Here is a 12,534-nt window from a genome sequence, read left to right on the forward strand (position 1 = left end):
AGAGGGAAGAGATATGTGGATATACGTATATGTATAGCTGATTCACTTCGTTATAAAGCAGAAACTAACACACCATTGTAAAGCAGTTATACTCCAATAAAGATGGTTAAAAAAAAACCGTGAACATTCTGAAAAAATGTTTTGATTTTTCTCAACTTTGAACTGAAGGTGATTTTAGGTTCACAGAGTTAAATAAAGCAAATGTTTCATATGCCAGGATGTTGTAGTAGATAAAATGAAGCACTTAACTTTGGAGGTTTGAATTCTGGTCCCACCTTAGTCCATGGCTTGCACGATTGTAAAAAGGGGTAGTTGAATTAAGAGGAAAAATTATAATCTCCTTTTATGCTTAAAATTCTATACCATTAGATCAGTAATGGTGTGTACTCACCAAAAATGGCAGCATGTAATTCATCATTCATAAAATATGCATTCAGCACATACCACGTGCCAGGCACTGCTCTAGGCACTAGGAATACAGTTCACCGACCTTCTCAAATACAGAGGTACAGATATATCCTGTTAATATAATAGGTATTTAATAAATCTTAACTTATAAGACATATTATACTCATTCAATAAATTATACTCTTGTTCCCACCATTCCACTGAAACTACAATCAATGACCTCTATGCTGCAAAAACTAATCATCAATTCCGTTTTCATCAGTTAGATGTGTCTGTAGCATTTGACCCAGTTGATCATCCCCTCCTCCTTGAAGCATTTTTCCCTCTTGGTTACCAGGACACCATTCCACGGTCCTGCTATCACAATGGCTGCTTCTTTTCAATTTTCTTCGCTGTTTCTTTCCATCCCTCCTGATCTGTAAATATTGGAGAGCTCCAAAATCCATCCTACTACCTCTTTTATTCTCTACTTTCACTTACTCCCCAGGTGATTTTTATTTTAGCTACCCTGACAACTCCCAAATTCATAGCCTCAGCTTCACTTCTTCCCTGAACTCCAGAATGACACATTAAGTACCTATGTGACAACTGTACTTGGATTAAAATTCAAATGCCGTTATCCCCTTGCTCACTCTGAGATTTACATGAGGAGATTTATTGGGGAGTATATATGGGACCAATATCTGTGATGGCTGAGGTTGAAGGAAGCAACATTGAAAAGTGGAAGATGCTGAACTGTTGACGCAGTTACAACAGAGGCCTCAGCTGATCTTATAGTGAGCTCTGGAGCTGAACTCTCACAACTGTTCCAGTTGAGGCAAGAGAGATCTGTACCACTGCATGAAGTCATTATCAGATGCAGGCTGCCCCCAGAGAGGAGGGTAACCTTGGGCAAGGTAGCTTCCTCCTATCAAGAGCAGGTCCTAGGGAGGACTCAGCTGTGAACCCTCAAGCATCCAACATTCATGGCAGCTGAGGGAATGAGTGTCTCTTGCTGAAGGGAGATCCGGGTGGCACAGCACAGCTTCTACTATAACCACCCAGTATCTGGTAGCATCTCATTCGCATCACTTTCCATCCTTTATGCAGTTTAATTTTTTTCCTCAGGGTATATACTATGTGTTTTACTTATTTGTTTGCTGGTTATTACCTACTAGAATATAACACCATAAGAGCAGAAACTTTTTCTTCTTTAATCCTATATCCCCAACATCTAGAAACAGTGCCTGGAACACAGTAGGTGCTCAATAAAAATTAGTCAATGAGTAAATAAATGTATCACACATTTACTCTATGCTAGAAACTATGCTATGTTCCAGGAATACAGAAGGAAGAAGACAGACGCTATCCTTATGGAACTGACAATCTCGTAAAAATGATACACATATATAGCACACATGGATAAAATATGCATATATAAACAATATTTTTAAAAGTGCAGTTATAGCCAAATGCTGTTATCTAGTATTTTACTAATCTATCTAGATTCAGCACATCTGGTGATCTGTCATACAAAATTCTTTACTAAATGACAACGTCAGAGACTAAAAAACAGTGGAAATTTTAGTTAAAGAGTTATTTATTGTTCCTGCTAATTTTTGGAAAGGAAAGTTAGATCTCTGGGACACATATCTTCTGCCCAGTCTGGGAGGAAAGAATGAAGGACAAAGTAAGAGAGAGACTAACTCAGAGAAAATGAATATGTACTTACTCAACTGGAATTTTTATCGACCAGCATCCTGTTTTCTGAAACGATGGAAAGCAAGGCTATAACTGTATCTAAATAGATAAGGGGAAAAATGCTTGTAATGAATGGATAATTCATAGTCACTTTATACATACAAATATAATTTTTCCATTACTTTAGTTTCAGCGACAGTTAAAATGTAAAAAGGACTAGGAAATAACACTCCAGCTTTTATGTCATTGTGGAATCACAGATTCATCTTTTAAAAAGCAGCCTATCTCCCTAAAAGCTATGTTTTCTGCTTTCTATAGAATATTTTATTTCCATTCACAACGAACCACATAACTTTGCCTTATAGAGCTTCAGCAAGATGAATCCTGTTTCCCCCTCTACTTGTTTTATTTGAAACATGAAAGCCTTTCACTCTGCGCTGTCTGGGCGGTAGTGAACATGACAACCTATATTTCAATTCTTGGGCTGTCATAAACAAGATACTTGGCATTTCTAGAATAACTTGCATGAGAAATCTCAAATTGCTCTATATTTATGAACTTGCCAGCCTCTTTGCTTCCTTGCACATTATTGTTACAATGTGTGAAATGTAATCTGGGGGTGAGTAGGTTTATGCACCCATCTTCTATGTGCCACTTCATCCTAGAGCAATGTAAGCCTTGAGGAGATTGTAGCCCATATAAATTTCTACCTTAAGAGTGAAAAAAAAACCCCAAAACAAAAAATTTTTTAATGCTCATGGGGTAATAAAACCAATGGGTCCCACTATTCTTCACTCAGACAGTTTGATGTGGTCCTCTATTAAAATAAATTTTAGGTTTCTGAAGAATATCTTAACTGTCAATTTTACATGGATTTACTGAGATGTCACCTCTATTCTCGGATATGTTTTATAAAAGGTGATTACTAGTCTTGTATTAGAGTATGCTGATGCAGTCTAATTATATCATTGCTTTGATGACTAATAGTTAGATGACAAGGTCCTTACAGGGGGTCTTTCAGAGCACAATAAATATTAGAACTCCACAAATTATCCTTGTTGACAATTAATTAATCATCCTCTTATAATTGGAGGTGATACCTGAGTACCTCTAAGCACAAAAGGGCTGCTGCATCTCCTCAGTTCTACAGTCAACAATATTTGATAAGATCAGCTGTGGACGGTTACAGAATTTTATAAAAAGAAGTGACAGGAAATGATCTCTTACTCTGAACTCAAATGTACTGATATATCAGGTATCACAGAAGCAGCTCTAATGTGCCTAATGCCTCACATGCCATTGCACCCGTGTCTGCCTCACTCTATTTGTACTTCTGTCTCTCTTCTGTTCATCTCTCACTAACACATTCTTAATCTGCTTTCTTTGAGCCTTCCTGCTTTTTCCCTTGTTTTGTGTATTTTTCTTCTTTTCCTGGTCCCAGGTGTTTCATGTGAACTGACCAGAAAGTGTATTTCAAGTGTATATTTTATGGTTTCTAATATTTTCCCTACAGAAAATTTATTTTCCTATTGACTGTGTTAAAAACAGGAGAGTAAAATTTTTTTAATTTCCTTAATTTAAAACCTTTTCAATTATGTGTAGATCTTGACTTTTATGAGTTGTAGTTTAAGTTGGAAAAAAAAGATTACTTACTTCAGGTTTGGTCAGTGTTCTAAGACTAGATCCCTGCCCATAGTACATGTCCAATAAATGATTTTTGGATGAATGTTCAATATACGAATACTAAATTGTTACTACGGTATTATTTTTTTAACATCTTTATTGAAGTGTAATTGCTTTACTATGGTGTGTTAGATTCTGCTGTATAACAAAGTGTATCAGCTATATATATATATATATATATATATATATATATATATATATATATACATACATATATCCCCATATCCCCTCCCTCTCCCATCTCCCTCCCACCCTCCCTATCCCACTCCTCCCCAGGTGGTATTTAATAGGTAGTCTTGCAGCATGCAGCATCCCCCAGACACAGGTAGACATTTATTAAAACCTTAATCTCCAGAGGGTGTTGCTTATCTGTTTTTGCTCACCTGCATATCAAAATCTCGACAGTAATGGCCAGGTAAAGTTCACCTGGATGAGATTTCTATAAGTAACCATACCTACAGGGGTTCTTTAATCAGAAATCTATGAACACTCAAAAGTGCTGAGAACTGCATGTGCATTATCTTACATGCTTCTGTTCAGTGAACTCCCAAACAACGCTTCTTAAACTGTAATGTGCATATTATTCACCTGTTTGCAGATTCCGGTTCAGCATGTCTGAGGCAGAGCTTGAGACGCGATGTTTCCAACAAGCTCCCGGGTGATGCTGCTATGGTTGGTCCATGGATCACACTTCGATTAGCAAGGGTCTAAAGGTAATGGGAGTTCATAACAAAAGTTTTGCTGTCACCCTTCAGTTCATTCTCACTAAGGAATTGTTGATAAGCCTTAGCTAGTGGGGGTCTGGCCTGTATTCTCTCCTGTCATCTGATCTGTCCTGGGGGTGTCTGTGTTTGCTGCAGAACTTTGTTACTGATGACACAGAGTCCTTAGTATTGACTTAACCCTGGGAACAGCTGCTGGTTCCTAACTGTAACTCCAAGTCTAGTAGGAAGATGAATTATTCATCTTTTGGGAGCCTCCCTAGGTCCCTACACATCCATAGATTTATTTTTCTTTGGTTGTTCATTGACCCAGTACAATACCTTCCCCGCTTCTCTAAAGAGTTGACACCAAGAACAACTTGAAAATCTTGATAGTCTGTTGACTTCAGTTTGAGAAAGATTATTTCCTTCAAGACAAGGTGGGAGAACATAATATATAAATGAAGAATGAGGGAGCAAAGTAAAAATAAGGATAAACGCTAAGAAGTGGAATTATCTTCCTCTCTCGTTTTCCTCTTCTTCCTTCCTTCCTTTCTGCATTCTACTATGGAGAGGAAGATAATTTTGTAGGCACTTAGAGCCTCAACTCCCTCCATGCTAGCACATTTATTAATCTTTGAGATCTTTCTCACATTTTATTAAGAAGCATTTTTTCTAGAGATCCACAATAGTCAATGGTCAGGTTATTTGAAGTCTAGAGTATACAATATTGCTCATTTTGCCATTTAGATAATATGCTTTGGGGTGACTGAGTGCACTGGGAATTTGATCTAAAGGCAAGTGAATGGGGTATTTGCATTTAACGCTTCTTTTTTTTTTAATTTCAGGGGAAAAGAATCAGGTAATTACTGTAATTACTGCACTGATGGTTCAGTGGGGGCAAAAATGAAATCCATTACAAATTGAAAAATGTAAAAAAAAAAAGCTTTAACAAATTTCTCTATAAACTATTTCCTGTAGCTCTCTAGTCTATTCCCTGAGCAGGTAGGATAGGGCATAACTTGTCAGTTAAAGAGATTTTAATACTTTTCGGTTTCAAACTGACTACTTGGCTCCTTGGCCAGGCACCCATAGGCAGCAAACAAGCAGTACAGCCACTTAGAGTGGCCCGTGAGGCAGAACCTAGGACCCAAGTGCCTGAATGCTTCCTTTTCTTCTCCTTCCCTTATCTTCTCACCTCCTCCCCCAAAGAGCTGCTACTTCCCCTTTCTCTTTAAGTAGACACAAACTTCCTTTACGTCATATCCTGAGTTACCATTCCCATGACTCACGTTAGAACTCTATGGACTGAGTCTGCTGTGTCTGACCATCAAGGGTAGTCTTGCCCTGAACTAAATTACTCCCCAGACGGAGCAACTTAAGACGACAAATGTTTAGAATCTCACATGGTTTCTGAGGGTCAGGAATCCAGAAGTGGCTTAGCTGGGTGGGTTGCCTTCCAGCTCTTGCCCAGGACTACAGTCTCTGAAAACCTGACTGGAACTAGAGGATGTGTGTCCAAGCTCAGTCATGCGGCTGCCGGAAGGAGGCTTCAGTTCCTCACAAGAGGGCCTTTCCACAGGGCTGCTCACAACAGGGCTTCCCCCAGAGTGAGTGATTTGAGAAAGAGTGACCAAGATAGGAGCTGCAGTCTTCTATAAGCTAATCCCAGGAGTGACTCACTTCTGCCACACAGACCGAGCCCGGTACAACGTTGGGAGTGCGGGGACAGGACAAGTGTGTGCGTGCCAGGAGGCAGGGATCAATGGGGGCTTGGTTTGGAGGCTGGCCACCACGTTTTCTGCCAGTGTTCCTCAACGGGAGTAGCACTGCCATATGTAACAGTTCTTGGTTGGGTGGGATGGTCCCAGGCATGGCTGGACCTTTAACATCCCTGACCTTCACCCAGTAAATGCCAGCAGCACTTCAGAATCAGTCATAATCAAAAGTGCCCCCCTCAATATTTTCAACATGGCTTGTACTCATGCCCGGTTGACAGCCTATCTTGTATGTGAGTCAGGAGGACCTACACTTTGGGAGTTAATTAGAGTAAAAATATATCAGTATATTATTTTCAAAAAATAATGGGCACTGCCCCCACTTCCTGGAAAGCTGGCTCACTCCTGAACTTTGTGCTCCCCCTGCAGCCTTCTCAAGTTGTCTTTCCATCAGGAATTTCAGGCAAAACTCTTCCACTCACAGCTGTCTACCTTCTTCGTGCTCAGGGCTGGGGGCACTGCTGGAGAAGATCACCCAACCCTTGGGAGGGGTGTACTCCCAATTCACTCCCACAGCACCTGGGCCATCAGCACTGCCCCAGGACTCCTGCTTCCCTGGTCAGCTTTGTTCCTTCAGTCTCCACGGCATCTTTATAAGCCTTTCCTCCATTTACCTGAAACCTTCCACTCCACCCCTTCATACTTCTACCTCACCCAGACCTCAGATAACCTTGCCTGCTACTTCCCCAAAACATGTAAGCCACAGACAAGAATGCCCACACCTTCCTGCCACCCCTCCGTCCACGCCACCTGTCTCTATACCTGTGCATACCTTCCCCTAAGACTAACCTCTCTGCCTGTACCTAGGTTCTCATCACCTCGGACCTGCTCAGGCACTTCCCTCCAACAATTACCCTGTCTCTATATTTCAACATTGACATTTGCATTAAATCCTTCCCATCTAAAGACTTCTCAAGTCTCTTTCACCTTAAAAAAAAAAAATCCTCCCTCCAACTCTCCTTTCCCTCCCCCCACCCATTTTCCTCTTATCCCTCTCTTCCCCCTCACAGCACAAGTTCTTGAAATAACTCTTCACATTTGCTGCAGCTTCCTTACCTCCCTTCCTTCTCAACTGACTATAGTCGGCTTCTGCCCACAACTCACCTCTGAACCTGCTCTCACTCAAGTCACAGTCTCCTTTTTGCTAAATTTCATGAACATTCTCATTTCTTATCTGACTTGACCTCTCAGCATTTGACACCGTCCATCTCTCCCTTCTCTGTTGGAATGTCCTCTTCCTTTGCCTTCTATTCAACCACATTCTCCTAGTTTCCCTCCTATACCTGTGGCTGCCCCTTCTCAGTCCCCTTTTGGACACTGTTTCCCTTGTCCTTCTTGTAACTCAGTGTCCTCAAGTCTCTGACCTTGGTTCCCTTCCCTTCCATTACATACTCTACCTAGGTGATTCCATCCATTCTCATAGCTACAATGAATATTTACATGCTAATGATCCTTGAAACCATGCCAGTGGTCCAGAAGCCTCTCTTGAGCCTCAGATGTATATTTCACAAGGTCTTCTAGGTGTTTACACCTGGATGCCCCACAGGCATCTCCACTCAGTCAGGCCACAGTTGAATTCTTCTCTTCACTTCTCCTCTCAAACCTGCTCCTTCTCCTGGGCATTGTCCTTGACTCCTCCTTCGCCCTGACCCCTACATCCAATCATGATCTGAGCCAGATCCTCAACATTCTACCTTCCCCAAACATTTCTCAGCTCTGTGCCTTTCCACTTGCACTGTCACTAGCTGAGTTTGGGTGTCCTTTTCTCTTTGGATTACCATGGTAACCTCCCAACAGGTCTCTTGGTTTCCAGTCTTCACATTGAACCCACAGCGATCTTTCTGAATCTATAATCATGCCCCTTCCCTCAACCCTGTTTAACATTCTTTACTGACTCCCTCTGGTCTGCAGGATATGACCACCACTCCCTGCAATGTATCCTTCAACTACACTGAACTATTTGTAGTTTCATAAGGTTGCTTGCTGTGTCTTGCCTCTGGACTTTTGCACATGCTTTTCTCTGTTCTTTCCCTCTTGTGGGTTTACTCCTATTCATCACTTTTTCCATGATGCTGTCTATGGTCTTCTTGTAACAGAGTTAGATGTTCTTCCCTTCTTCTATCATGTTACTTTGTGTTTGCCTCTATCACAGCACCAATCATGCTTTAGTTGTTCATCCTGAGACTTTAGGGAAAAGACCCTTTCTTCTTTGTGGTTTTAACCCTAGAGTCTAGATAGGGCATGGTGCATATTAGAAGCTCAATAATTAACTATTAAATAAAGGAGTAAATCACTCTATTAATATGTATCACATGAATGGCTTATGATGGACATGTAAATATTGATTGAATCTGAACTTTGAGGGAGGGGAATATTAGAGAGATAAGAGATGAATTTAAAGGGGATAACGAATCAAAGAGATAATCCTCCTGGTATCATGTGTTGGGGCCAGAAAGCCAGATGTTCCTTCTTTTAAAATTTATTTTTATTTGGCTGCATCGGGTCTTCGTTATGGCATGCGGGATCTCGTTGCAGCATGCAGGCTTCTCTCTAGTTATGGCATGTGGGTTTTCTCTTCTTTAGTTGTGGTGCACATGCTTAGCTGCTCTGCGGCATGTGGGATCTTCGTTCCCCGACCAGGGACTGAACCTGCGTCCCCTGCATTGGAAGGTGGATTCTTTACCACTGAACCACCAGGGAAGTCCCCAGACGTTCCTTCATCCTCACCCTTTATCTCCTTTGGCAAGAGGAAATCATTTGCCACTTAGAGAAGCCACTGTTGACCTTGGTATTGCCATTTCAAAGATGGTATTAAAAACAAAGGCTGTGCCAGGATGGGAAGAATAATTGTTTTTCTTTCTTTTCACAGTTCAGGTGCAAAAGAAGCAAGGACTCAAATAGAGGAGAAAATACTCTAAAAATGCAGCGGTTTTCTGGGCTGAAGTTTAAGAAATATTTACTGTTTAGTATTTTTACTGTTTATTTAGGTGGATATCTTGAAACAAACAGGCTTAGTCTTTATCCTGCAAGTTCAAAAAAAGGCAAATCAATATATTTTCTAATGGCAATGTCCCACCTGCCTTATTTATTGAAGAAAAGAGTGTACGGTTACTAGCAACACCCACACATAAGTAAATGAAACACTATTATGCAAGAATCTGAGGAACACCAACTAAAGAGCAGCCTGGTATTAAAAAATAAATAGAAATGACTCCTTCTCTTCGTTGTAGCCACATGTACTTTCCCTTGCACCTCAGATCTCCAACAGATTTAATTTCTCTCTGGTTTGTCTTCAGAACTGAGGAGAAATCCTGGATTTGGCAGGCGCTGAACTTGGAATCCACACTGACTCAAGCAGTGCTGTTGCTTCAGATCATTCTTGAGGCCAGTAACACTTCCAGCCCCAGGGAAACCTCTGTTCCAAAATTTTCCCTCATTCCACAAGGGAATTCTTTTTGCAAAAGGCTTTGGCTGTTCTTAAAGCTTTCTCTCATTTTGTCTTCTAAAAAGTTTTGTGGGATTGGAACATTGCAGGTTTTTCCCCTCCCTCTTCACCCAGATGTTTCTGGTTCTCAGGATGTACACCTGTGAAGCTGGGTCACTTGGGACAAATGTTTGAGTTTTATTTACAGCAGAGAAGAATGTGATCTTCACATACAAATGTTCAAAATGGTCATTTTGTTCTCAGGGACCAACTGCAAGACCTACTAGGGTAGAATTTGTAGGGATATTAAAAAATCCCATAAAGGTCAAATTATCTAATCATTAAATAATTTTTGAGTGCCTACTCCGGTTCCCCAGCACTATTCTATTTAGGTGCTGGGAATACAGAAGTAGGGGGGGAAAAAAAGAAGAAGAAGTAGAAGAAAGAGACAAATCTCTAACTGGGGAAGGAGATAAGTGAAGATGGACAATATTAAAAAGAAAACAGTAAACAAGTAAATATAAAATTTGTTAAATGAAATTGTCCTGAATTTTGAAAGATAAATTTGTACACTGAGATGCCTGCTTTTTGCCATGAAGGTGATCTTTCTTCAACGAAGGATGATATATGGGAGGTGTCTAGTGTAATAACCGACTCATAAGTAGGTGATCAATAATATTAGTTCTTCTTCTCTTCCTAACATGAGCTACCAATCCAACAAAAGTGTTTTTGTACACTAAGTGTAAAGTGTTGTAAGACTCACTTTTAGCAAAATGCATCACTAAACTTCAATCTAGAGGGACTAGATGCAGCCATGATGGAATAATTCATATCATCAAAAGTTACTGTCAGTCACTCAATTCATTCTAAATCGCTTTCATAATAAATATTATCAAGAAGCTACTATTTATCAAGCACAGTGTCAAGCAATAGGAATACAGAAATTATGGAGACACCATCCCTGTTCTCAGGAGTGATTAGATAGGGCAGCAGTAACTCTAAAGATAAAGTCCCATGGACAAATACAATGTTTTGGGAGCCCAAGGAAGGAAAGGATATTTTTTGTATTTGAGGGGAGAAAGGAAGGGAGAAAGGATATTTTTTGTATTGGGGGGAGAAAGGAGGAAGAGCATGAAGAGGAGCTTCAACAGGTAGATATCCTCTGGGATGAGCCGTAGAGTTTGCCAGGTAGCGGAGGAAGCCAGGAAAGCCCGTGGAATGTCTAGGCCCCAGGAGTTGTCTAGTTTGCCTAAAACACAGAATGTGCAAGGGGCATGGTGGGAGATGGGCCTGGAAGGGGGTTTGGGATCACAACATGAGTGTCTTCAATGGCAGGGGAAGGGCTAGTATTTCACGTGGACGGTACTGTGGCACATTTTGAGATTTCTGAGCTGAGAAATAACACAATCAGCTACGCATCAGACGGCAAGCAGGGGATGGGAAGACTGGTAAGAGATGACTGTGATCAGCTAGCTAAGAAGGAATGAGGATCTTAAGTAGGGCATAGCTGCGGAAATTTATAGAAGTTTCAATCAAGATGATCTTGCTTTACTGTCTTTGTGGTACCTGCCACAATTTGGAATTACCTTGTTCATGCGTTCACATGACTATGGTCTTTCTCCCTCACTAGATACAAAGTCCACGAGAGCAGGGACCTTGTCTCTTCCCATCTTTGCTGCCTTCCTGGTGCCTACAATGGTTCCTGGCCCACAGCGGGGATTTGATAAAACATATGTTGAATGAATGGATGACTCAGGTGGAAAATGAATTGATATTGAAAAATGACTGATCCAGAAACAGGTGCGAGGCAGAAGCCCTGAGATGTTCAGAGGAGAGTTTCCAGCTTGGTCCCAGGAAGAATATTTAACACATGGCTGGACTAGCTTCCCATATATCAACTTATTTTCTTTTGCACTTGCACCGTATGTCTTTAAAAGATGACTCTTTCTTTATAATGATTCATTGTTGTTGTCATTGTCCATTTGTTGTTTTGTTTTATGGTTTTTGGTTAAAGGTTTGGCAATGAAGTCTGTTTTTCATTTTTCATCAAGAGTGTTTTCAAGGTTGAAGACCCTTTCCCTCTACCACTGGTAAATTATCAGGACCCCTGGAGATGTGTACCATGAGTTGAAAAGGTTTATCTACAATCAGTAAGAAAAGAATCTAGGGCTTGGCTGGTTGCAAATTCTTACATGTAAAGAAACTCTCCAGTTTTGATAAATACTGCTTCCAAGACTCGAAATATTTTTTTTTATAAAGAGGTGGTACATTTTCCGAGTTCCTGTTATACTAAAAGCAGAGAGGAAGCATGGATTCCAAATCTGATATGGAAGGAGAAGGAAGGTCAAAGAAGAAACTGCATCAGAGAACTGGAAAAGATGAAAGGACACCTGACTTGAGGTTGATTTTTGACAAATGAATTTGTAGCCTCTAGGAAAGTAGGAATACAAGGAATTCTAGGGCCAAGAATTATGGAGCCAGGAATTAGAAAGAAATAATTGGCATCCATCGGCTATGTGAAGTGGCCTTGTTCCACTTGGGGGTTGAGCTAAAAGATTCTCCGTGGAAAAAGTGGTACCTGCATTGTGAGGATCCAGGGAAAGGAGAAACATTCTCTTGGAGGCATTTCATGAAAAATAGGAATGGTGGTGGCAGGAAGAGCAGCGTTAGGCAGGAAGTTCTAGAGGAAGCTGGCTTACCCAAGGTATGTGGATAGACTGACGGTGCTGATTGGTACAGCAAGGGGGGTTTATGATTACCTTCATATTTCACACTGCACAACTCCGGGGGGCACCACTCACATGTAGCTTATGTAAATGGGGCTGTGCTCCAGGGAGTGACAGTCACCTAGCCAGTATTC

General features: G+C 40.9%; 1 long non-coding RNA gene across 1 annotated transcript; it reads right to left on the bottom strand.

The window, feature by feature from the left end:
• Positions 1–285: 285 nt before the first annotated feature.
• On the bottom strand, positions 286–4,542 carry LOC113623254 (uncharacterized). The gene is made up of 3 exons (XR_003433863.1): positions 4,360–4,542; positions 2,120–2,187; positions 286–519 (listed from the first exon to the last, which is right to left on the bottom strand). It is a non-coding gene; the product is annotated as an uncharacterized LOC113623254 (long non-coding RNA).
• Positions 4,543–12,534: the final 7,992 nt, after the last annotated feature.

This window comes from Aethalodelphis obliquidens, unplaced genomic scaffold (assembly GCF_003676395.1).
Source record: "Aethalodelphis obliquidens isolate GAN/ISIS:26980383/991018 unplaced genomic scaffold, ASM367639v1 scaffold1, whole genome shotgun sequence".
NCBI lineage: Eukaryota > Metazoa > Chordata > Mammalia > Artiodactyla > Delphinidae > Aethalodelphis > Aethalodelphis obliquidens.